Source organism: Balaenoptera physalus (genome assembly GCF_965194825.1).
Source record: "Balaenoptera physalus genome assembly, chromosome: 7".
Taxonomy (NCBI): Eukaryota; Metazoa; Chordata; class Mammalia; order Artiodactyla; family Balaenopteridae; genus Balaenoptera; species Balaenoptera physalus.
The window spans coordinates 51,155,070-51,176,685 of NC_138886.1; the positions used below are offsets into that span (position 1 = coordinate 51,155,070).

A 21,616-nucleotide genomic window follows, 5' to 3' on the forward strand; every position below is an offset into this window, starting at 1 on the left:
ATCCTTTTTCTGTCTGGCCCTTACAACCCAGGAAACAATATCCCTCTGGCTTAATCATCCCAGGGCCAAGTACCAGGCAACTGGAGACCCTCTAGAGCCCAAAGCCCACCAAAATTTCTCAAACTAGCCAGTCATAAATGGAAACCCCAATAAAAGCTGTGGCCTAAGCTCTCCCCTCGCAGCTGCCTTCTGCTTCTCTGTACTATGGAGGCCACTGAAAGCCTCTCTCATAAGGGGATTTTTGACAGAGATTTGAAGAAAGTAAAGGAATGCCTCTTGGATATCCAGGCAAAGGGATCAGCAAGTACAAGGGTTCAGAGGAAGAAGAGAGCTTGGCATGAATGAGGGACAGCGAGGATAGCTTGGAGTCTTCAGAGATGAGGTATCTTGTGCCCTCTGACTGCTGCAGAGAGCCGTGGCCTCCACCACACAGCCCCAGCAATGCTAAAACATACCTATGCTAGGGATTTGTCCCCAGATTTCCTTTCATCACGACTTATCTTCCAGTATCTTACCTCAGAAAGCAAAAATTTCCTGCTTTCTCCTAATAATTACTAATCCAGCTCCTTCCCAAAATGTAAGGCTAGCGAGGACACAGACTTGGTCTGTTTATTCACTGATGTATATACAGCTCCTATTTCAGGGCTGGAAACCAAATAGGCCCTCAATAAATATTTATTATACAGATGAACTGGAAAACCTAGCCGTGTGACATGGTAATGAGGCAGCTGACCCTCTTGAAGGCAGGAGACTTAAGTTCTAGACGTGTTGACACAAAGCAATAAGGCGATGACCTCTAAAAATCACACATGTCTCTGAGCCTCACTTTCCCCCGTATGAAAGTATTAGACTAGGACGGGGCCTGGCAAAATCCTGCTGCAGGTATGACCACGCCCATCCACGTGCCCTCCCATGCCCAGTAGACTCTCCAGTGGACCATGGCTCTCTTTCCGTCTAGACAAGACCTCGGAGTCCTTTCTAACCCAACGTTCTTAGCAGCCACTACCAATTGGTCAGAGATGATCCTTACAGTGAACCCAATTTGCCATCCTTCATACGATTCCTTTCAGCTTTAACATCCTATGATTCACATCTAAGCAAGTCCCTGTCTTTGGCCACACGGAGGCACACGTTACTGCAAACACAACCAGTCCTGTACTGCAGGAAATCACACTGCTCAGGGTCAGGTGAGCCCCGCTGGCTCCCTACCAAGGCTCTTCTCAAGCAGAGGCAACCAACTGGTAGTGCTTGCTTTAATTCTAGCAAATATTTTTCACCAAAAAACTCATTCAATGCTAGCTTTTTCAGACTCTTTCAAGGCTGCTAGGACTGATCCTTTGAGTAAACTGAGTGCCGTGGTTCCCCTCAAATCCTATCCGATAGGGATTCATAAATACTCCACTCATAAATACACAAGCCTAAAGGCTGAAAACCGGAATGGCCAGTCTTTGAGCCTTTAAATAACTCTATATCTCTGGCCAATAAGAGGGAGTTGCTGAGGACCTTGATTTGGTTGTGATCTTCTGGGTCCCAAACCTTTGGCCTGATCTCTCCTCCTCAGGCACCCATTCCTGACCTGTCCCTGACCCCTCTTCCTGTGCCCTAAGTTTCCTTGCCTCTCATCTTATTTGGATGCTCCTCTTTCTTCCAGCATGCACTTGCCTCTCAGGATATGTCATCTTTCAGCCACTCCAGGTGACAAGTCCAGCCCAATCCATGCTGACCTCATGCAGGCCCATGACGATGGCATTTCTGCTGAGGGAGAGAAATACACAAATATCCAGATACAGAGCAGGACCATGAAGGTCCCCAAAGTCACATGGAGAAACATGGAAGGCTGAACACACCTCTTTGTCTCAACTTCCTCCCAAAACCACTGAGGAAAGTGTTTTAATGACACAAACCCATAAGGACAAAGAAAACTGGAGAAGACTCATCAGCAGAGACATTAACAAAATTTTAAAAGCTAAAAATGGACGAACAATAGCTGTCTTAGTCAGCCAGAGAATATCCACTAAAATAAAGCTTTATTACATGGGCCCTGTAACAGGGGACTTATAAACATTATGGAAAATGTCTTCAACTCTATGTTCTAAAAAGTCACCAAAACCTTGATCAGATACTTGTTATCAAAACAACTTCCTGGGCTTCCCTGGTGGCGCAGTGGTTGAGAATCTGCCTGCCAATGCAGGGGACACGGGTTCGAGCCCTGGTCTGGGAAGATCCCACATGCCGCGGAGCAACAAGGCCCGTGAGCCACAATTACTGAGCCTGCGCGTCTGGAGCCTGTGCTCCGCAACAAGAGAGGCCGCGATAGTGAGAGGCCTGTGCACCGCGATGAAGAGTGGCCCCCGCTCGCCGCAACTAGAGAAAGCCCTCGCACAGAAACGAAGACCCAACACAGCCATAAATAAATAAATAAATAAATAAATAAATAAATAAAACTCTACATTCCAATAATTATTAATAAAAAAAAAAAAAAAAACTTCCTTTTCATTTGTTCTACCAAAATGTCTCCATGTCATCATCAATGACTCTATACTCTTCTTCTTGCTCCATTTCTCACAATGATGGTGCCTTGGGTGCCTGAGGGGCTCTAAACCCCTATAAACTCCAGGGACCCACTGCCAAAGTCATCCCAAATAAACACACAATGGAAATGAAAATGGTGTGCTTGCTATGCAAGCACTGCTCCAAGACAACTCCCAACTCTCCAACCCTTCACCCCAAATCACCATCCTAAACATTTCTTCCTTCTGTACAAATTTGACCTGACTGCTGGGGCCTCAGCCACTGATTCTTACCCCTTATTATTCTGCCTCAAGATTGCATTCTTCCCTCCTTTGAAAATAATTCTCATGCCCACTCTGAGGAATTATGCTTTCATTCTTTTTTTTTTTTTTTTTTTTTTTGTCCCTGGACCATGTTAAAAGCTGTTCCTCAAGCTCCCAGCCCTTTGTGCTACTTGCTACTACCTGGTAATACACTTTCGGAGCTAGCTCTCAAAAACATGGAGGGCGTAACCATAATAGGTATTCTTATGAAGGCTTTTCTGGAGTGATACCTGAGATAACCTCAGCAGAGATACAACTTCTGAGGCTATAGTTTAGCAGAGACAGGGTTTAGGGAAGCTTGAGCTCTGGAAAGTTAATATACCCATGAGAGGGTCTCTCTCAAGAGAGTGGTGGCTGAGGGCTTGATGCCATCAAAAAGCCTAAATGCAGGTGCTGCGGAGTAAAGAGGAAGCCATGAACATTATGCTCAGATACGTATACGTCAGAGCTTATATTTTGGGAGGAAAGTCTTGACTCCACGTTGTTCTGATTGCCCTGAGTTTATGCTGTGTGATGTAATAAAAAAAGCAAGAGTTGTGAATTTTTGATAGGGGTTTGAAGCCCAAGTTTAGAAATTACAACTTGTGTGATCTTCCTTAGTCTTTCTGGACCTCAGTCTCCTCAGCTGCAAAAGAGAGGCGATGGTAATACCAGCCTCGCATGCTCATGTCAAGAACTGAAAGTTCTCATCAGGAGAAAAAAAAAATTGGTAACTATGTGTGGTGATGGATGTTAACTGGACTTACTGTGGTGATCATTTTGCAATATATACAAATATCAAATCATTATGTTGTACCCCTGAAACTAATACAATGTTATGTCTCAATAAAAAATTTTAAATAAATTAAAAATAGAAAATATATATTGGTCTTAGGGGAAAAAATGTTCCACATTTAATAGCAAGGTAAAAAAAAAGCTTTCTCTTACTTTATGTGGCTTCCATGTAAACTGTCACACTGATAATGGGTTCAAACTGAAACTTTAAAGGAAAGAATTTTAAATAATATACGTAAAAGTGTTTCATATGATGCTCATTACACAGTTGCCCTTCAGTAAGCAATGAGTATTGTTTTTATTCTCAGTTGGACAAACGCCCATTTCATTTCCACGTGGATGTGAGTCTCAAGAGCACCTCTGCTAAGGGCAAGATTTTCCTCAAAAATAGTTTAAAATCTTCCCATACACTTGAGTAAATTTTGATTCAATCTAGGTCCTCTGTTATTATAACAGAGAAAAGACAAAAAAGTTTTAAGAACAGGAGTTACTAATCAATGCCTTATCAGATCAGAGAATCTGATTTCTAGGTCTTCATGGGACCAACCAGGATGAGTTTTATGCGAAATGTGCTCCAACAGAAAAGATAAAACGATGATTTTTCAATCCTGGCTGCACATAAAAAATCCAAACAATTAATTTAGAATTGCTTGAAATGGAGCCCAGCGTCAGAGTATTTTTAAGAACTCTCCAGTGACTCTAGTGTATAGCCAGGATGAAAAACCACCAGGATTTTTTTTTTAATGACCTATTGGATGGAGGGTAAGAGTTTACTCATGTAAATATTTGAAATGTTTTCCAAACCACCTGAGTCTCAGCATAGTTGCTGTTAATCATTTTCTGAAAAGTGGCCAACAACCTGGAAGCAACCAAGATGTACTTCAGCAGGATGGAGGAATAAACTGTGGTACATCCAGACAATAGAATATTATTCAGCACTGAAAAGAAATGAGCTATCAAGCCATGAATGCACATTACTAAGTGAAAGAAGCCAATCTGAAAAGGCTATTTACTGTATGATTCTAACTATATGACATTCTGGGAAAGGCAAAACCATGGAGACAGTAAAAAGATTAGTGGTTGCCAGGGTTTAGGGGGAGGGAGAGATGAACAGACAGAGCACAGAGATTTTCCGGCAGTGAAACTACTCTGCATTATACTATCAATATAATGGTGGATACATGTCATTATACAGTTGTCCAAAACCATAAAATATACAACACCAAGAGTGACCCTTAATGTAAACTATGGACTTTGGGAAACAATAATGTGTCAATGTAGGTTTGTCAGTTGTAACATAGGTACCTCTCTGGTGGGGATGTTGATAATGGAGGAGGCTATGCATGGGGAGGGGGAGGGGGTATGTGAGAAATATATGTACTTTCCACTCAATTTTGCTGAGACCCTAAAACTGCTCTTAAAAAATAAAGTCTATTAAAAAAAAGAAAGAAGAAAGAAATCAACAGTCTGATGCAAGAGCCTTTAGGTCAAAGTCATGAAGACTGAGATCCCAGGAAGTACCAGGATGCCTCAGGCATAGTTGCCTCATTACCTGAGCCCAAAAGAAGAAGTGGGTTTGCAGGTGAAGAAGCAGGTAGACTAAAGCTCCAAAAAGGAGATGGAGGAGAAGCAACAGGAAATCTGGAAGTGGAGCAGCAGCCAATTTGAGAGCAAGACTTGAAGATGCAGAGCAAGATCGTCACCGAATGACCCTAGTGGGTGCACGTGCAGCCACAGCTTCCCTTGACCTTCAGCCTGAGCCCTCCTGCTGGAAGGCTTGCTCAGGATACCAGCACGTCAAGCAGATGCTGACACCATGGGGTTATTTTTTTTTTAAACATCTTTATTGGAGTATAATTGCTTTACAATGGTGTGTTAGTTTTTGCTGTATAACAAAGTGAATCAGCTATCCATATACATATATCCCCATATCTCCTCCCTCTTGCGTCTCCCTCCCACCCTCCCTATCCCACTCCTCCAGGTGGTCACAAAGCACAGAGCTGATCTCCCTGTGCTATGCAGCTGCTTCCCACCAGCTATCTATTTTACATTTGGTAGTATATATAAGTCCATGTTACTCTCTCACTTCGTCCCAGCTTACCCTTCCCCCTCCTCGTGTCCTCAAGTCCATTCTCTATGTCTGTGTCTTTATTCCTGTCCTGCCCCTAGGTTCTTCAGAACAAATTTTTTTTTTTTTTTAGATTCCATATATGTGTGTTAGCATACTGTATTTGTTGTTCTCTTTCTGACTTACTTCACTCTGTATGACAGACTCTAGGTCCATCCACCTCACTACAAATAACTCAATTTTGTTTCTTTTTATGGCTGAGTAATATTCCATTGTATATATGTGCCACATCTTCTTTATCCATTCATCTGTCGAAGGACACTTAGGTTGCTTCCATGTCCTGGCTATTGTAAAGAGAGCTGCAATGAACGTTGTGGTACATGACTCTTTTTGAATTATGGTTTTCTCAGGGTATATGCCCAGTAGTGGGATTGCTGGGTTGTATGGTAGTTCTATTTTTAGTTTTTTAAGGAACCTCCATACTGTTCTCCATAGTGGCTATATCAATTTACATTCCCACCAACAGTGCAAGAGGGTTCCCTTCATGAGGGTTATTTTTAATTGCTATGTGTTGGTTGCCTTTCTAACAGGCATAGAGGACAAAGGTACTTCCTCACTCCCTTTGAAGTGAGGCATGGGCATGTGATTTGATCCGGCCAATAAGGTGTAAATGAAAGTGAGCGGGCTCTTCCAATGGAAGCTTTCAAAGCCATCACACACCTTACCATGCCTCAGTCAGTGACTAAGGGTACCTCGTGTTAGAGCTAAAATTAAACTTTTTTATATTAAATCACAGAGATTTGAAGGTTGGTTATTACTGTGGTATAACCTGTATCTATTGATTAATATGCTACAGTTTGGGTTTATGAACGCAGCTCTTCTAGCTCAGAGTTTCTCAGCCTCAGCACAGTTGACACTTGGGGTCGGATCATGTATTGTGGGGCTTATTCTGCGCACTGTGGGATGTTGAGCAGCATCCCTGGCACCCCTTCCCCAGCTGTGACAATCCAAAATGCCCCCAGACAGTATGACTCCACTTACGTGAGCTACCTAGTCAGATTCATGGAGACAGACAGTAGAATGGTGGTTGTCAGGGGCTGGAGGGAGGAAGGAATGGGGAGTCATTGTTTACTGGGTACAGAGTTCCAGTTTTACGAGATGAAAAGAGTTCTGGAGCTGGATGGCGTGGCTTTAAGCACAACAGTGTGAATGTACTTAAAGCCACTAAACTGTACACTTAAAAATGGTACATTTTATGTGTGTTTTGCCACAATTTTTTTTAAATGGAGGGAAAAAATGTCTCCAGATATTGCCACATGTCCCCTCGAGGGCAAAATCACCTCTGGTTGAGAACCACTGTTCTAGCTGTAGGGGCACCTCCTTGAAATGTATGTGTGAAAACGCAGGGCTAGGGCTCAGCTCGGTTTTACACCATAAAGGGTTAGAATTTCAGCTCTCCTCAAACGGTTTTTATCTGCTCTGATTTTCAGCCAGGATCTCCACAACAATTAAATAGGTTGATCCAGAAAAGGCTCCTCCCTATAGACCCAAAACTGATGTGACAGAAATAAGCCCTGTGAAAACTCTTACACTGTTTTAAGCTTTCCCCTCCGTTTGATAAATCCTAGGGATTTTATTTGGACTAATTCTTCCTAAAACCTACTGGTTCCTCACGCAGACTCTAAGGTTAAAGGGCAAAGGGACATTGAAGCAAAAGAATGGGGAGACTGGAGGGACTCCCCAGCAGGTATGTGACTGTCATTTGGAAGTGCTCATGGGTTTCCCTTCTCGAGTTCACCTTGAGCAGCAGTCCTCATGTCTGAGACTAAATTAAGGCCAACACAGGGGTCCAAATGGTGATTGGCTCTGCTCTCCGTGAACTGAATTCCATCTGACATTGAAGCAGCAGAGGGCTTCTTACGTCCACCCGCACTGCCACCACCCTGCCTGATTACCTCGGAGAATTCTCTCTGTATCTTAACATTGGGGCTTCATTCTTACCCCTCCATCCTTTTCCATAATGACTCCCCCCACATTGCTACAGTCTAGAGCCATGACATAGAGGGCAAGCTCAGTGCCGGGCGAAGACTTCATGTCAAAGTCAGGGGTGGGCACCCTTGATGGCAGGGCTTCTCTCTCTGGCCCTCAAGGACATTCTCCAGGTTGACACTGAAACTGCTCCCCCAAAGCTGTCTAACAGGCATGAACAGATTACCCTCCTCTTCTTGGTTCCCATGGCCAGAATCCTTAACTAATCCTCTACCCACAAAGTAGGGCTAGTTTCACAAGCTGTTGTTTCAGCTGCTTACTTCGACATCTGCTCCTGATTTGCTTACTGAACACCTCTTACACGCACGGAGCGGCAGCGTCACGCTACATCCCGCTCAGCTTTTTGCCCCCTCCATCCTCGAACACATCTGCGCCTACACACACCCGCCCCACTCGCTCCCACCCCAGGGCTGCACACAATTGACCCATCCACCTGTGCTTCAATGCCCCCAGCCCCTCGCTTGCACCATCAACTCCTTGCTCTCAGTCCGGAATCTAACCTTCCCATCCCCAGGGCACCTTCATTTATTCAACACAGTAACATGTTTAAGCCTCTCTCATCTTGGAAATAAAAACCATCCTCCCTTTATCGCCGTCTCTCTCCCTCCAGCTTTTTTTTTAATTGTTTTATTTCATTCATTTTATTAAAAATATTGAAGCAATCATAGCAAAGTGTAAGCTATCAATAAAGTAGTAATAGAATTTTTTCATTTCTCAAAATAAAAGAAAAAACTTTCATTAAGAATGCTTCAACATGCTGTTCCTAGCTATATTATATCATTTTTATAGGGAAAACCCATAAAATTCACTTCTTCATTACCTCCATGGAATACAAAAGTCCCGAAGGACTTTGTCTACGTTCATGCTAAACATCAGTGAAACAGTTCCCTCTCTAGCTTCTGAAAGCATAGTCTATAATAGTCTTTGCTACTCATTTACCCCTGTACTGAGTTGATCAGTGTTCCCCACAAAATTCATGTCCTTCCCAGGAACCTCAGAATGTGATCTTAGTTGGAAATAGGGTTGTTACAGATTTAATTAGTTAAGTAAAGGATCCAGTGTGACCAGTGTCTTTATGAGAAGAAGAGTCACAGACAGCACACAGGGAGAAAGCTGTATGACAGTGGAGGCACAGATTGGGGTGATGTGCCCACAAGCCAAGGAAGGCCAAGGGTTGCGGGCAGCACTAAAAGCTAAGAGAAAGGCATGGAACAGATCGTTTCTTAGAGCCCTCAGAGAGAGCACGGCCCTTCGGACACCTTGACTTCAGACTTCTAGCCTCCAGAACTGTGAGAGAATAAAAGTCTGTTGATTTAAGCCACTGAGTTTGAGGCACTTTGTTATGGCAGTCCTAGGAAACTAATACACCCCTTAAGTCACCATCGTTTTCCTTCTGGCTTCAGGATTCTTCTGCACGTGACCTGCTAGAGCCAAATCCAGTCTTTATTTTATTTGACCTTCCTGGACTCAGGCTACTCATTTATTCCCTGTTGTTGCTCTTCCACATCTGTAACATCGCTGGCCCTTGGTTCTCCTCCGCATCCTTCTCAGCCCCTCACTGCCTCCGACTCGCTGAGGAGTGGCGTCCCTGGGTTCACCCCCTCTCTCTTCTGCTCACCCCCTGTTGTGATCTCATCCAAACGCCAGCTCTCCTACCGCCTACAAGCTGAGGACGCCGCAGTGTCCCCCGCCCGCCAAACCACTCTCCTGAGTTCTAGTTTTTAATTTCCGACTGCCTCCTGGACATTTCCACCTGGCACTTGTACAAGCACCTCAAATACTACACAGCTGAGATGGAAGTCATCGTCTAGAACTCCCTTCTCAAACAAGCCTGTTTCTCCTCCTCCAATGTGTCCACGCAGGGGCACAGGTCGGACATTAGACGTCTTCCTGGACCCCTACTGCACCCTTCACTGTGGTCAACAAGGCCAAAGGATGTTGCCCGTGAGGGTTTGGGGACGCCATGCACTCTGTCCATCCCTGCCGCTGCTTCGGCTCTAGCTCGGACTCTCACCATCTCTGTGACTAGTACCAAATCCCACTTTAAGGCTGCTCACCGGAACTGCTTTCTTATACCACCTTGAAGTAAGTCACTTCCCTGGTCAAATGCTTCAGAGGCTCCTGGTTACCTGCAGGACAATGCCTTCAGCACACCTCGGCTTGGAAAAATAAGGCTTCTTAGCACCTGGCTCTCAGAAGTTTAGAGTGAAGGACTCTAGATTCAATTCCAAAATGCACCATGTGCTTGCTGTGTGGCCTTGGGCAAGGTATTTAACCTCTTTGTGCCTCAGATTAGATTTCTCATCTGTAAAATGGGTATAATAATAGTACCTACCTCATTGGGTTGTCGTAAAGATTAAATGAGTTATGTTTAAAGTGCCAGAACTGTGTCCAGCACATGGGAAGTGAGCACTGAACATTAACTGCCAGTTGCTATGGAAACTGCATTCTTCCTCCTTTCCTCCCAGCTCCGCATGTACCTTGTTCTCCAGCCAATCAGAATCACTCTCTCATCACGCTCTGTGTTCCCCTTGTTCCCAGCCTCCACACACACTGCCTGGAATACCTTTTCCCTCTCCCCTCTCAGCCCAAGAACTCAGTGAACATGCTTCAAGATCTCCTCTGTGGAGCTGCCCCTCTGCTGGGGTCAGTCGTACTCCTCACCAGGCCCTCATCAGTTCCTCATGTGTTCCTCTGTCAGAGCACAGATCATACTCAATCATAACAAACTGTCTCCTGCCTCTCGGTTAACTCCTCAGGCAAGGCCTGTGCCTTATTGATCTTGGCAATGCCAGCACCTGGCATAAAGCAGCTCGATAAAAGCTGTAGAATTAAGCATTGAGTAGTACAAGGCGGAGTAGAGGTGGGGTACACATATGTCCTAGGCCACCTGGGAAGGTCCAATTTAGGCGATGGTCCTGACATAATTATTAAAGCACCCCCTTTAACTCTTAACAGTGTCTCCACATGCATAATAGATTATAAAGTCACTCTAGGTATTAGAGCTGAGATTCTCTATCTGACCCAATACTCCCTTTGTCTAACGACTATTCTGGAATGCCCCACGAACTATCCTTAAATAAAATTGACAGATAATAGAATCTGAATAGAATTTCCAAATAATTGATGCAATGCCCTAGATAGCAGGTAAAGAAGACTTAAAATGAAAGTAGCTTAAAATAAAATTATATGTATTTTGATGTATAAATACATATAATTTTATATGTATCTATAAAATACATACAAATATGTATTTATAAAATACATAAATAAATATGTATTTTATACATATAAATATGTATTTTATTTATACATATTTGGGTAAATGACTTGCTTCTGGCCAATATAGTAACAGAGACCAAAATTACCCTCCTACCTCAAAAAACTAAAAAACTGGACAAAAGGCATGAAACAATGGTCTTCAAGACACTGAAATTAAGCAACAAAGGACAGTAACCCCCCAGATTCGGTAAACCAATGAGGTGAGCTCTTCAACTGCCCTGGTTTACTGCCTTGTGGGGCTCCCTGGCCACAGCACACGGAAGGGGATGCAGACAGAGCCCAGGGGTCTCCCTGAGGGCGGAGGACAGAACCGGGGATCTGGGAAGGCCGAGGTGGCTAGAATTCACAGAGCAGGGTACTGTGGAGAAGAGCACTGCACAGAACTGCAGGGAACACTCATCCCCCTGTGTATCTAGCAGAGTACTGACTAGAGCTTCCATGTGAGAAAACTACCTGAACCTGGAGAAAGAACGACCCATGAGGGAAAAGCACCGGGTGCCCACATGGGGCCATAAATAGTGCCTGTTGCCATCAGTTAGAGTAGAAAACCTCAATTCATGAGGCAGGAGTAGAGGATGCAGATGGGTTTTGCCTCAGTAGGGGGCAAACAAGCCCTAGACTAAATGCTGTTCTTACCACCTAATAAAGCCAGATCTGAAAGGATCAGACTCTTTCCAAGTAGCTTAATGGTGTGACAGAACAAAGCTTAAGAATATTTATAGGAATACACATTTATCACATACCCAACAAGGTAAAATTCACAATGTCTGTTATCCAATCAAAAATTCTCAGGGCTGTGAAGAGGCAAGAAAATATGACACAAAAAGATCAATCAAAACCAATCCAGAGGGCTTCCCTTGTGGCACAGTGGTTGAGAATCTGCCTGCTAATGCGGGGGACACGGGTTCGAGCCCTGGTCTGGGAGGATCCCACATGCCGCGGAGCAACTAAGCCCGTGTGCCACAATTGCTGAGCCTGCGCGTCTGGAGCCTGTGCTCCGCAACAAGAGAGGCCGCGATAGTGAGAGGCCCGCGCACCGCGATGAAGAGTGGCCCCCACTTGCCACAACTAGCGAAAGCCCTCGCACAGAAACGAAGACCCAGCACAGCCATAAAATAAATTAATTAATTAATTAATTAATTTTTTTTAAAAAACCAATCCAGAAATGACACAAATGATAGAATTAGTATACAAATATATTTGAACAGTTACTGTAACTGGATTCTATATGTTCCAGAAGGTAAAGATTTAGCATTTTAACCAGAGAAATGGAAGATATAGGAAAAGACTCAAATTGACTTCTAAAGATGAAGACTATAATGTGTGAGATTTTAAAAAATACACTGGATGGGATTAATTGCAGATTAGACATGGCAGAACAAAAGACAGGTAAATTTTAAAACACAGCAACAGAAATTACCCAAAATGAAACAGAGACAAAAAGATACTAAAATAAATTAACAGAGCAGCAGTGAGCTGTGGACAACTTTAAACAGCCTCATATATGTGTATCTGGAATCTCTGGGGGGAGAAGGGACAGAAAGAATAGTTACAGAAATAAAGGTTAATAATTGTCCAGGGCTTCCCGGTGGCGCAGTGGTTGAGAGTCTGCCTGCCAATGCAGGGGACACGGGTTCGAGCCCTGGTCTGGGAAGATCCCACATGCCGCGGAGCAACTAGGCCCGTGAGCCACAACTACTGAGCCTGCGCGTCTGGAGCCTGTGCTCCGCAACAAGAGAGGCCACGATAGTGAGAGGCCCACGCACCGCGATGAAGAGTGGCCCCCGCTTGCCACAACTAGAGAAAGCCCTCGCACAGAAGCGAAGACCCAACACAGCTAAGAATAAATATAAATAAATAATAAATAAATTTAAAAAAAAAACAGTACAAATAAGTTAAAAAAAAAACAAAACATATTCCCACTTAGTTTGAAAAAAATAATAATGATAATAATTGTCCAGATGCTCAAGTAAGACCATGAACTAGTTACACGCTTTCGTTTAAACACGTAGATTACCATGACAGCAACAGCTACAAATGCAGACCATTGCAGAAGGTGATTCAAACTCAAATACCATGAATGGTTTTTTGCCTTGGGTGGGACCCTATGGTATATTTCAGGATGTTCATCAACCCTAAACCTCACCGGAAAAAATGTCAGTAATGCCTCCCAATCACTGCACCCAAAACACAAGAATCCCTCCCTAGAGTGAGGTGCCACTTCTCTGGGGGCCATTGGGCTACAGTAGACAAGGACCAGCAAACTATGGGCTGCATTTGTATGGCCTGTGAGCTAAGAATGATTTCACATTTTTTAAAGATTGTGAAGAGGAGGAGGAGAAGTACAAATAATAGTAGAAGGAGGAAGAGATGAAATAAAGGGAAAGAGACAGATTATAAGTGGTCCAAGAAGCCAAAAATAAGATTTTGCTGACCCCTGGTCTAGACTCCAGAGGGAAAAGGAGATCACATGGCCCATCCCTGCAAGGCGTTTATAACCTAATGGGGAATGCATCTGTTAGGATTCAATCCGAGAAGCAGAACCGTGATAAGCAATATGCAATAAGGGATTTAGTACAAGGATCAGACTTTGTGCAACTGTGGGAGCTGGTGAAGAAGTCCACAGCAGGCTGATGCCTTCGTGCCTGGTGTGGGCCGGAGGTCACTGCAGGTGGACAATGCATCCATCTGGAAGAAAAGCTACACGCGACGTTGGGGAAAGCAAGGACAAACAGGAACCCACCAGAGCCAACTGCAACCGATGAAGACAAACTAGAGCCTGCGTCTGTCTCTCTCCAGCTCCAATCTCATTGATGAGCATGACCTGAAGAAGCTGATGCCCTCTGCCACAGAGCTGCACATGTGCCGCCCTCTACACGCTCTCACAACACCCTGGGTTAACCCAGCACTGCCCCCATCACACAGTCCTATAGTTGCCTGCTTCCTTGTCTGTGTCCTCGGCTGGACTCCAAGCCCTTGTGGTGAGGGCTGCATCTGTCTTGTTCATTATTGTATGATCCCTTGCTCCTAGCACAGTACTTAACACAGCATAATTGCTCAAGCAATACTTCCTGGATGAACAAATGAAAAATAAATCAACATATCAAGTGAAAATTAAGCTGGGCAGAAATGAAGCAGGTGATTCATTCAAGGGAAGGATGCTCCTGTTATTCAACATGTGCTAATTCTAATTTTTAAGGTGTTGTGGTGACTTCGTGTTATTATGCGGGGCTTCATTGACAGGCAAGAGCAATTCTCATTGTAAACAAGGAGAGTTTGCCCAAAGGCTATGTACTTCACTATGCTGGTCCTTGGGAAGCAATGGTGTACATGCTTGTCCCTCACACCAGAAGGCTGAGCTAAGCTAGGAGGAGACCTACACTGGGAACCTTCTAGCAGGAAAGAAACAGCATGCCTTGTACATCACCCATATGAGGCAGGAACTAAAGGACGCCCACCATGTAAAGACTGACCAGGACTCAAGAAAGAGGGTATCAGGGAAGGTTCCACCGATACTTAGGGACACATCACAGTTATTATTATCACTAAATAACAGCTGACATTTATAGAGCATTTAGCCCGTGCCAGGCTAACCATTCACATGCATTATTTCATGTAATCTTTACAATGAAATCTATAATTATCACCATTGGATAGATGGGGAAATCGAGACTTTGAGAGGTTGTCTGTCCAAGATTGCAGCGTCAGTAAGAGACAGAACTGGAATGCAAACCAACACACTTTTCATCCAGAGACCCAATTCCTCACTACCATCTATCCTTGGAAACTGGGCTAGTCCCTGAGGAAACTTGAGTCTAAGTTTTATTTTAACAAACAGAAGCTGTTTCCCTACAGTAGGTATTTTTTTTTAATTAGGGTATAGTTGCTTTACAATGTTGTGTAGGTTCTGCTGTACAATGAAGTGAATCAGCTATATGTATACCTATATCCCCTCCCTGTTGGACCTCCCTCCCACTCCACCCTCATCCCACCCATCTAGGTCACCATAGAGCACGGAGCTGAGCTCCCTGTGCTATACGGCAGGTTCCCACTAGCTATCTATTTCATACATGATGGTGTATATATGTCAATACCAATCCCCCAATTCATCCCACCTGCCACCGCCTGTGTCCACATGTCCATTCTCTCCCTACAGTAGGTATTTAAATGGTTTTAGTAAACATTGGAAATCTACTCCAGGATTAAAGTTTCAAAGCTATTGAATATAAAATATATACATATATTTGTATATATCATATACAGATATGATATATGATATCATATTAATGAAGTGCTGAATGCTATGAATCTGGAAATTCAGATAAACAAGAAATACCTAACAGCATTATATAAAACACCAGCTGCTTACCAAACAGGTATTGAATGGTTAAGAATGTGACCTATTAATTAAGGTATTAGAATATCCAAATCTAGTTTTACCTAAAATTTCTATTTGTTCTAGGTAAATAATACTTTTTGAACAACTATAATTTGAATAATATTTACATCCTTCTAAACTTAAAGCAGAGCCCAATATATGTACCACCCTTTTACACACATCAATATTATAGATACAATAGATTCAAATTAATTTCACGTGTAGTTTTGAAAACGTGCTGGGAATTGTTTGAGATACAAAGACGACTAAAATTTGGTCTCTACCTACATAGGATTCCAGAGATTGGAGGACACAGAAACTTCTGCAAAGAACTGCAGAATGAGACAAATGGTAATAAAAGCCCAATGTACAATGGAAGAATGGAAATGGAAATTGAATTTAGTATGCATACTCACTAAAAAAATAAGGAGCCCCCAAAGTTGGCTACTTTTAATTTTTATTAAACATATTTCTTACATTAAAGTGAAATTTTTTCTGTTCAGTATAATTTCTTTCATATCCTAAGTCTGTTCAATTTAGCGTTATCCTAAAATGAATTTTCTTTTCATGAGCACATTTATGAGATTTAATGTTACCACTTTTCATTCTAAAATACGTAACAATATAAAACATAAATTTTTTTTTTTTTTTTTTGGCCATGCGGTATGCAGGATTTTAGTTCCCCGACCAGGGTTTGACCAGGCATCAAACCCATGCCCCCTGCATTGGGACCACAGAGTCTTAACCACTGGACCACCAAGGAAGTTCCTAAAACATAAAATTTTGAAACATAAAATGTCTTTGGAACTTCAACTAAAATTTTAAAGGTGTAAAGAGCTTCATTCATGCCAAAATAAGACTAGATTTAAATTTTTAGATGAAGTATTTGATTGGTAATTTTATATTTCTATAGATACATGGGAAATAATCTCATTTTTAAAGCTGTAAGAAAATGTGATCTTTACATTTAGGAAAAATTACAAAGCTTTCCCAGATCCATGCTTACCCTAATAATATAATATTTTCTCAACAGTTGACTCTTAAAGGTATCTTAACTAAGCCCTGCCCCTCTACAAACAATATTATTATCAATATTTGCTAGTATTCAAAAGTCTAAATAAATTATCTTATCCCTGATAATATCTTTAAATATCATAAAAATATTGCCTGTAACCACAAGATCAAGAAAGTCAAATTCTTCCACCTAGAGGGGTGGGATACGGAGGGTGGGAGGGAGACGCAGGAGGGAGGAGATATGGGGATGTAGGTATATGTAGGGCTGATTCACGTTGTTATAGAGCAGAAGCTAACACGCCATTGTAAAGCAATTATACTCCAATAAAGATGTTAAAAAGAAAAAGCCAAATTCTTGAAGATAGTCCAGTTTCTTCAACAAAAACAAAAATACAATTTTAAAAAAAGGATTGATGAAACCTAAAAGGAAGAGACTATAAGAGACTATATCAACCAAATATAATGTGTACCCCTTATTTTCATCTTAATTCAAACAAGCCAACTAATCAAAAACAGTTTTGAGAGAACTGAGAATATTTAAGTATAGCCTGGATAAATTGATCCTATTAATGAATTACTTAGGTGTGGTGATTACTTAGGTGTGGTGATATTGTAGTTACATCAATGGAATTCTTATCTTTTAGAGAAATGTTCAAAAATATTTGTGGATGGAATGATAAGATATCTGGGATTTGATTCAAAATAATCCAGTGGGAGAGGACTGTCAGAGGGTAAAGATGAAACAAGATTGGCCTAACCAAGGGGTACACAGAGGTTAATTATATTAATCTCTTTACCTGTATATATGTTTGGAAGTTTCCATTATAGTAAACTTTTTAATAAAGCAAAAAAATAATCACTGCTTGAAATATAGCACAATGTCTCTTATACAACAGATACCTTGAATAACAATAATATAGTCATCTTAATTCTAAGAACTAATGGTCATAAGCATGGTTTTGAATACAAACATAGCTATAGGTAGCAAAATGACAGTATCTGAAGAAAAGGAATTCCCTCATGCTTAATTTAATCTCATTGTTCTCTTTGCCTGGAATTGGGAATAGAAACTGCTTCACTGGCTGAATAAATCATAACTATCCCCAAATAGTCTTAATTACTGATTTCAATAAGCATACCCCTGCATTCTAAGGACAAACAAGTAAAGGAAGTTTATAACCAAGTACTTCTTTTATAAGCATTCATTTTAACATATAAATCTTGATTATGTTACGGTAGCTGAGCAGCAAGAAACCGGTGTTAAACTGATTTTCAGACTGGGTCTTCAAAGCCTTTTTCTTTTCCTTCACCTAATTTTCCTGGGTTTTTATTTGGGGGAGGGGCGAATTTTGGTATTAATAGATAAAACTTCTTTAAGTTCTTTACACCTAGTGATGTATATGACATCAATGAATGTTTAAACCAGAGAATAATTTCAGTGCTGATATGAAAATTAGGCCATTAAGACTAACCAATTTTTATAGAAATTACAAGAAGGTGACATTAGCAATTAGAGTAGGATTACAGTTTAGACTGGAATAATATGTTAACGTGGGAAGACATTTCTGAACATTCTTCCTAAGTGTTGGGGGGAATGAGAGCTAGGAGTTCCCCACACAATAAAATGTGAAGGACGGGTGCAAATTCTTAGAAAACAAAATTCGCTCTACCTCCCTCCCCCAGCCTTAGTTAAATCTTATCATCGTTTTGATTCTATTTATCCTAGCGTCTGCTGTTTCTCTAGATTTTCTGCTGTCTGTTATTGCAGCCAAGTCAAAATGAAAGAGAAGGGGGTGTCCGGTTTAGGCAGACAGGAGATGAGAGAGGTTCCCGAATCATTCGCTACACTCCGCTGAATACGCAAGGACCATACAGCCGACGTACGCAGCAACGGGGCGAAAGTCATGTTACCGCGGTGCCAGATCGCACCTGCGCGGGGCGTGCAGGCCACCGACAAGCACCCAGGCTTGCAGCCTTCGACCACCTCGGGGGACTCCAGTCCGCCCGACCCACAGACGCCCTCCCTCCTTCTCTGCCAGGGTCCCCACCTGCACTCCAATTCCTGCCGGCCGGGACCTTCCGACCAGAGGGTGACTGAGGGCTGGTCCTTCCTCAGTCCGCCGTCCCCCACTCCTCCCTCGCCTCTCCCCAGGCCGGTGGCGCCCAACAACCTGGGCACATCAGGGCCCCTTTCGCGCTGCCTGGATCCAGTGCCCTCACGGGGCGCGAAGCGGAGCGCAGGGTCCATATTCCGGAGAGGAAATTCCGGAGAGGAACTGTGGCTGGGCGGGGCTGCGCGGGGCAGGAGGGAGCCCACCTCCACCGCCAAGGGCGGGCGGCAGGGAGGAGGCAGCGGCGCTGGGCCTGCAGGCGGTCGGGGTTCGTAGTACCGCCGACGCCTACGCGCAGGGGTGCCTGGGCTGCTGGCGACCATGAGGGGAAAGAGCGAAAGTCCTGCTGGGGAGGAAAAACTCACTCTCAGGACTCCGCTGACTCCTCACAGGCGACCTTGGGTTAAGCGAAGTCCTCGAGTTTGGCGAGGGCCGGGGCACTTGCCAGGGCCGGGCCGGCCGTAACCTTCCCGTCGCTCCGCTCAGGCGCTTCCTAGGGAAACGCAGAGCGGAGCCGGGGCCCTGGGCTACGGATATGACCGTGCGCGGCCTTGGGGCGTCCGGGTTTTGCGGAGAGAAACGCGCTTCCTGGCGCGCGGGGCCGGATCCGGGATCCGGGATCCGGGATCCCGGATGTACGATCTGGGATCGCGGCCCTCTTCCTGCCTGAGCCTCGGCGACCCACTGGAAGCCGAGGCCTAAGAAGGTTGCTGATGCCCACGGGGCTAGTGGTTGGGAAACCCTACAGAGCCCGGTGCCACCGCCCAAGGTCCTCGGGCGAGTTTCTTAATTTCTCTAAAGCGCAAATTTCTTATCTGTGTAATGGAGATTCCATAGTGTCTTCTTCATTGGGTGCTGGGAGGGTTAAAGGGGAATCCATTGCCCCGCTGACAGGGAGCAGGAGATAAGGATTAGCCGCTACTGTTACTATTATTAGTGTTATTATTAGCGGGCTGGACCTGAGGGAGAGTCACTTTTCCTTGTTTCTCCTTCTGCCCTCGCCCGGCCTGTCTGTGCCTCCCAGCTCCTTCGCACTCCGCTCCAGCCCTTAGGCTCCACCTTAGGCTCCACTACTCAGGCAGCTCTGGACGCTTCCAGTCAACCCGGCCTGAGGAAGACGATCCCGAGGGTAGGAGACGACCCCTGATCCTCTAGTCCTTTGCGTAACTCGGAAGCGCCGCGCACGCGGGGGTTTAAAATGGACACGCGTTCTTGTCCAAGCCTTGGGCCGAGGCCAGCCGCGGGGCGGACAGAAGCCCCGGACCGGAAGGCGCCCTGACGCCCCTACTCCGAACCCCCAGGGCCAGGCCTGGGAACCAGAGCTGCGGCCTCGAGCTCGGCGCGGTACAGGACGCGGCCCGGCCTGCTCACCGTGCCGAGCACCACGCGCCCTCGGCCCATTCCCGCCGCGGGCCGCCCCTGCCCCGGGGGCTGCGCCGCCACAAGGCCGGCCGGAACGCGCTAGCCCAGCCCCGTAGTAGTAGCAGCTGCCCAAGGCGCCGGTCCGGTCGGCGAGCCCCAGTGAAGGCCGGAGCTCTCCGCGCGGTCGCGGCGCTTCGTGCAGGTGGACCCGAGCGCCACGTGCGCTAGGAGAAGAACGTTTAATTTACTCTTCGACGGAATCGATATTTTTCTTGAAGATTGATCGTTCGGTATGGTTTCATTCGGTAATAATTAGGAGCTTAGGGGCCGGCTTGGGCCGGGATCCGGCCCGCAGTCACCCACGTTCGTGGCTCCGCTGGTCTGGCCTGGGGCCAAGGGAAGGAAGTAAACGACGTCTCCTGCAGGGCGCGCGGGAGAGCCTCAGGGTCGGCTCTGGGCTCATCCGCGGCTGCACCCGGAGCTCGGACGCTTGTTGATCGAATAAATGAACGAATGTAGGCCTGGAGCGTTTCCACACAAAGGGCAAGAGGAAATTGGAATGTGAACGGGTGTGTTGTTGGCATAAAATAGGCTCCCTTTATATTCTCCCTTGTTTCCAAACTCTTAGGTGAGCCCCAGCCCGCAGAGTTTGCTAAAAGGATCTTAAAGCTGAGGTGATGAGGGCGAGACAGACTGAGTTCACGATTTGGCAAAGCCTAAGGAGGGAGAGGGGGATGAAGGGGATGGAGGGGGTTTGGAGGATCGCCTGCAAGCCGAGGATAGGGGCCGACGTAGTCAACCGGTGGTGCTTGCCCTGCGGGCGAAGGCTGCAGGTGCAGCGGAGGGCAATTGAATCGGAAGCTCGAGAATGGCGGCTACCAAGGGTTGGGCTTGGGAACTTTCCAGAACACCCTCGGAACGAACTACTGCAAGCCAGGAGTCAGTGGGGGTCGTAGGCAGAAGTTCCGAGTGATGGGATGGAGATGAGAAGCTGGAGTAAAAATGGACCAATTAAACGGCTGTAAAAATGTGTGTCTCTATATTTTCCCTCCCTCCTGGAATGAGAAATTCAAAACTGGAGCTGAAGAGATGAGGGGGAACGAGCTTCTTACACTCACAGGGGGGGACTGCCTCCAAACCCGTGCGGAATACAGTTCTTTTGAAACGTGAGCCCTGGTCAGGACCTTGAGAGCTGCAGGGTCTCTAGAAATTTGCTTTCTCTGGCGGGAGTATTTCTTGATGGACATCTTCGTCTTGTTTGCCTCCCACCCAATCACCTGAAACCGAATACAGTGAAACCTTTCTGGTCGCAAAGTCCTTTCAGAAATTTTTTTGAAAGAGAGAGAAAGTTCCTTCTGTTCTAAAGAAAGGGAATAGAAGTTCCTAGAAGGTACCTGACCTGGGAGTTTTTTAAATTGCAAATGTCCGGGATCCGAGTGCTTCATTTGATATTTCCTTTTTCTCTGGGCCCTAGTTTTGACATTTCTGATTTTTTTAATTGCCTTTTATTTTTCCCGAATAAACTTTGGCCACTACATCTAAGATTAATGTCAAATCGCCCTTCAACTTATTCAGGAGAAAAATCAACGCTTTAGAAAGATGGAAAATAAATGGAGAATATATTTAGATGACCTCTAATTATTTTTCACTTATAGATTTCATACATACTAAATCCCATATTTTAAAAGACAGAATTTTTTCAACTTCAAATATTCGGAAGTTTTAAAAACCATTTTGAAAATGG

The 21,616-nt window shown here is 44.5% G+C and overlaps 1 long non-coding RNA gene across 1 annotated transcript in view; it reads right to left on the bottom strand.

The window, feature by feature from the left end:
* The window catches only part of LOC309664992, a 31,987-nt gene extending 13,003 nt beyond the window's left edge, over nt 1-18,984 (bottom strand). The window contains exon 1 of the long non-coding RNA XR_014266128.1: nt 18,876-18,984. This is a non-coding gene — a long non-coding RNA (uncharacterized lncRNA). The remainder of the gene's footprint in view (nt 1-18,875) is intronic.
* Nucleotides 18,985-21,616: the final 2,632 nt, after the last annotated feature.